The following is a 6,000-nucleotide window of genomic DNA, read 5'->3' on the forward strand; positions in this document are numbered from 1 at the left end:
CTCCTTTAAATATTTTTGATCTGGACTACTTCCAATGTTCAGAAACTGTACAGAATCACCTAGAATATGATTTGTAGGTTTAAATGATTTTTAAAAGCATTGCTCTGCCCACCAGTAACATTTCTAGAGTCCCAATATTATGCTCAGATTTTTATCCCCCCCCCAAGTCTTCTCTTGTTTTAAATCAGCAGGATTTAAAACAATCCCCTCTGTCTTCCAGCCCTCATTAAATTTCTCTAATCCAGGTCGGGTTGCCTCCTCCTGCAGCCCTGACATGGAGATAAATAACGCCTACAAGTGAATGTGAGCGAACTCTCACATGCACCGGTTCTTCTTTTCTTTTTTGTTTGCTCTTTGATCCATGCCCTGTACATTACACATCTGTAATGAAAAGATAGCAGAGAGGAGAGGTGGAGAAAGGGTGTTTTTTTTTTTTTTTTTAGAGCCCAAGGTTATGGAAGCCATTATTATTTTCTCTCTTTTTTTCTTTTTTTTTGCCTGATCTAAAAGATGCGGGATTGAGCCAGAGCCGGAGGACGGATAATAAATAGGCCAGATGATTCAATGGGCCCAGCCACCCACTCCACTCCGGCCCGGCGCCGCCGCCACTTCTCTCCAAATAATCAGTTCTACCCTCCTGACTCGGCCGTAGATCTCCACGGACTCGCCCGCTATCTGGCCCCCGCCAAAAGGGATGGATGTTATGAGCTGTGTATAAATTGCCGCTCTCACGTTTTCAGGGGGGACATTTAATGATATTACATTAATAAGAGCGTAATAAAGCAGGGGCACACCGGGAGCGCGGGCAGAGCAGGAACAGCTGCCGGGCGGAAAATCAAAAATGTGAAGTTCGTGCGTTGACTCGAGAGACGCACCTGAGCAGATGTGCGGCCGGCACAGAGGGGCTTTCAATCAGCCCGGCTGCAGGAGAGTCAAGCTTCTCCCCTCGACTCAGGCAGAGGAACACTTGGAAATGAAGTAGCAGGATATCGACTGCGGTTACATTTCTTTATTTCTCTCTCTGTCTTTAAGCAAAACTTTAATCTATTTTGCAGGATTGATTAAACAGTCATGTTCAGGGCAGCTTGAACTTAGATGGTGAAACAAGAAAGAACATTTGTTTCCTCTCTATTGTCTCTGTGCTCACAGACATTGCTTTTTTTTATTTTTAACCTAAGCTAAACTATCAATAAAGCTACTGCCATTCACTTCTTTCTTTTTTCTTTTTTTTTTGGTTTCTGTTTTGAGGCAAAGGAAAAACTCTCAGGGCTTCAGTAAAAATCACAAAGGTTGCTTATCTGAACACCCTAAACGTCCAAAGTAACAGAAGGTTACATCCGTTACCACCGCGCGTTAAAAAGCTTTCATTGGCAGCTCTCTTCTCTCAATCGATGGAGCGTATCTGCAAAACACATCAACGGAAGATTAACGCAAGACTGGGGCTGAAACATGAAACCCAGATCCAGCTGACACGACATGAGACTGCCGAGATACTTAAATGCCTCAGACGTTGCAACAAATGTATTTTGCCTTTTTTTACGAGTTCTCCCGCATTGGAGGCGAAAACTCTAACACGATCCGTTTGGATTTGGTATGAGGAGTTTACCCAACATTGCTCCACTTTCAACTGTTTAATTCACAAAATAGATCAACTTTTGCTTTCCTGTGTGGCCTGACGGTAACGACAAAAGTCAGTGTGCCGACTCCACCGCAGCTTAGGATCATGAAATAAAGGCCAACCAGCTCAACATTTCCCCATTCTTAAAGAACATTTTACTGCAGCGTCGTCTGCCAGCAGGAGTTTAAGGGCGGAAGTTGGAATTGAAAATATACATTTTATTTAACCACATTCCAGTGAGCAAGGAAGAACTTGTCTTCCGTGACTGAGATGGTTTTACACCTCAGTCGTCTGACTAAATTCAACATGTAATGCTGATGCTGACGTTATCATTTCTTCGAATTGTCTACAGTGTTCGTATACAATCTACGAATATACTGTAACGCACGGCGCCGTTAGTTCATTTCACTTGTTCAAATTACTTCCACACGCAGCTCTTTCAACAAAAAAATTATAAAAGAGAAGCTTTCAGACCATTCAGAATTCATCTTGCCGTGTGTGTGTGTGTGTGTGTGTGTGGATGATCCATGCAATGTAATTAAAATCCAATCAATCGCATCTTTGAGGATCTCCGAACCAGAGTAGGCCGTGTGAGCCACGGCAAACACGAGTCGGCGTCATCAATGATTCCAATTAATTTTGGGCATTAGCTGCATGTTAGAGGCTGTTATCCTTGAAGGCATCATGTCCTCTCTTTATGTTCCTAATGACACAGAATGCAGGGCAACAGAGGCGTCACACGTTGCAATTAGTTTGTACCATGAAGGCCGATGATGAATCATCTTCATTACAATGGTAGATGTGTTGTAGCCGAATGTCATGCTGTAAAAATAAAATAAAATAAAGATTTTTTACAAAGTGGGATTCAGTTTAGGATTATAATCGGTCTGTTCGTCAGGCTTGAATTTCTCTGACGCCGACATGAAACTATTCAACAGAACAGCAGAGAAAAGGGGATCCTTTCTCAAAGACCTCACAGCTTCAGGCTTTTTTCTATTATTATTTTGCCCCAGAAAGAAGAGGGACGGCAAGGTGGTCATCGTGCCTCAACGAAACCAATCCGTGAAAATAAAATTCATTTTGCATCTTCTCTGCATCTGTGCGATCGATTCCCAGCCAGCTGCTGGGGCGATTGAATTTCGTTCCGTTTGGTTTCTTTTCACTGAATCATGTGATTGATTCTTCTTTCACATATCACTGAGTGGCTCTCTAGACGGTAAGCAACAGAATATGATGTGATGATGTACACCTGTTGAAACTACGATTGGACACTCGTATGTCAGAGTCCCTGGTCAGAAAAACAGCCATTATGTCAGTCTGAAGTCATTTATTATGTTTTTGGACAGTTTATATCTGTTACTGGTCAACTTAGAGCAACTTTTAAACCTTTGCAGCCTCAAAACCACATATTCCTATGTATTAAAGTCCTCTTAATGGAAGCTGAAATTAGGTTTTTTGCAATCACTGGAGCTTTCTCTACCTGCATGGAGCAAAGAGTGATGCAGCACTGCCCAACCCCCACCTGTTGCTGCCCACTATAGGTCAGCTAGGTGAAAGATGGCACCTTTACTGTCCAAAAAAAAAGACCTTTGGAAATAATTCCAGTTGATGGTTTGGAAAAGCGTACCACTCACTGCCCTTATTGAAATAGTGCTTATTCTATACAATAAGAAATTAAAACAAGTATTTTTTTTGCTAAACTTTTATCTTGAGGTCTGTTACAATGTTTCAAATGACATCACTAAAACTCCAATGCTCAATACGTTGTTGCACTGGGTTCTTTGTGGATTTCCATCCGTCCACATTTATCTAGCGGTCGAGGTGTAGAGCTCATCTCGCTTGAATTCTTTGCGCAATCATCACAAGATATGAGAAGCAGTTTGTTTTTTTCCTCAGAGTTAGACTCTGAAAATCTCCCAACCTACAACCAGACCCACTGATTTCCAATTTGGTACACCGCGGGACTACGACACCGATCAGGTTGGAGTGTGAAGCTGCTTATCCACACTCTTTAACACCTTAGCGTTCATGTAGAAGAATATCAAATTTACATGAAACTTGCCAAACAGTCCCCGCTGACCTGCTCTTTTCATCACGATTTAAGATTTCTATTTAGCCGAGGTCTCTGTCTTTTATGCAGTTCGCTCCATTGCATTTTCAGGTTTTATTTGGCATTTGAGACTTCTGGTTCTGTTTTGAGTTTGGGTATTTGTCCTTTTTTATATATACCGAATGTTCTGCTTTATTTTTGGGTTATCTGACTTTCTTTTGGTTCTGTTTCTCTGTTGCAACCTTTTGGGGTGGTGTGAGTTCATGTGGTGTTCATTCTGGTTGGTGCTCTTGTCGGTTTTCCTGTGTCCTTGTGCATTCTCTCTGTTCATTATTCGCTTTGCCGAAGCCACTCACACCTGCTCCCCTCCCAGCTGACATTCACATAGCTGCTTAATTCACCTGTAAAGCATTCCATTAATCTCTTTTTAACACCAATATCTTAGGACTTCATTTTCTGTCACTTCTTCTTCACTCCCATTGTTCCTGGTTCTCCAGTGTATTTTTTTCCCCCTCTGTGTTTCTGTACGTTTTTCTTTTCCTTTTTGTTCTTTGTTTTCTATTTGTTCTGCCTGATGGCTACATCTGGGTTGCTATTCCTTTTATGCAACTCACTGAGCTTTTTTCATGTGTTTTCATTTCGCTACCCTTTTTTTATTAGGTCATTTTTGCTTATTTTACAAAACAAGACTGTCCTCCTGTAACATTTTTGTTTGTTGTGTCTAACGGTCTGGTCCTGGTCTGTGTAGTTAGTTGTTACAGTTTTTAAATATCTCGAGTAACATTTACTTTACCTCTTGCAGGCCCTTCTCACCACTTGCTCCCTCTTTTTACTTTCTTGGTATCCTTATTCCAGTGCCAGACTCATCCTCCTCGCTTTCCTCCAAGTCAGAGCTGGCTTTGCCTCTAGAACCCGGTCACGAACATATTTTTGGACGTCCCGCCTGGCACCGCCTCCCGAGACGCAGAAAAAGAAAAAAGAAAAGAAATTCTCCTTCACAACCGCAACCCGTGACAATTTCCCGGTATGAACGCACAGGTGAAAGCAGATGTATGTGTTTCAGTGGAAACCAACTCGTGGCGCTGTGACGGGGCCTCATGTGCCGGGCCTAATTTAGGCACAAATTAACAACGCGTTGACGCTTTGACCTCAAGGCTTCGCGGCGCCGCATTTGACGGGTTCTGGAGCTAAACTGTGTCGCTGAGCACGCTCGGGTAACCGCGGCGAGCCTTCCCCCCCCCCCCCACACACACACACACACATCCCAACGAAGAGATAAAAGCCTCCTGAAAGCAGCCGGTAATACAAGCGCGAGCCATAAATCTCCAGCAATCTGCGCGGCTGCTTTTACAGCTCAGCGCGTGTCGCCGGCCCGAAAGTATAAAGGCTTCTGAGGGCCGGTGAAACATGAAGGACTGATAGCAGCATCATGACCCTGCTGCTTGCTTTAACTTGGGCTTTAACTAGGGTTTTATTGGCCAACAGATGGGCTGCCCTCTCTCTGCCGTTTTCACCAGTGTGACCCTCAAATGCGTGGAAAACGTTCGCTCTTCTGTGTGCTGTTCAACCTCTGCTGAACAGCAGGACGGTTAAGAGCGACCAGGTTTCCGTCTGTCGCTGGGGGACTCGTTGGACGCCTGAATGTGTGCTTTGGTTTCTTGAAGTTTATTCATCTCAGCGATTCGTAAGTGTAAGACTTCTCAGCCTGCATCGAATTAGACTAATAATAATGTACAGAGTGGTCAAAATCGATCTGCAGGATGAATTCTTGACCCCGCTGATCAATCTTTGTCATAAATGCCGTGAAAGGAAAAGGGAGACGGCTGTTTGTTTGTCAGGATGAAAACTTATTTACCATCTGTGGAGAGAAAAAAAAATCAATATTAATCAACAAAATCAAAAATTCATTAATCACGCTAACGTCCTGCCGCACTACTAGGTATGAATCCTTTTTTCTTGATTGATCTTAAACAACATGCCACAGGAAACTAAAGAAATGATTTTTGTTACCACACAGGACACCAAGCGCCTTAGCTTTCAGACATCATGTATCCTACAAATGCACCACTGCTATGGGAAAAAATAAAATAAAATTAAACTTAGATCATCAGTGACTGAATATTTACATTATATCAGTATGGAGAACTACTTAGTGTTCTCAGCAAAGAAAGCAACCACTTTAGGAAGCTACTTGTTTAAGAAAAGGGATTAAAAATATGGCTCTATATGGTGAGCTTATCCTACTGTCCACATTTATGTGTAAATGTTAGCAAGTTGCTACTGACTACATTTTAATTTGAAAGTCTGCAACTTGTCTGAAAGCTTCCTGGAG

Source organism: Gambusia affinis, linkage group LG20, assembly GCF_019740435.1.
Source record: "Gambusia affinis linkage group LG20, SWU_Gaff_1.0, whole genome shotgun sequence".
NCBI classification, from domain to species: Eukaryota; Metazoa; Chordata; class Actinopteri; order Cyprinodontiformes; family Poeciliidae; genus Gambusia; species Gambusia affinis.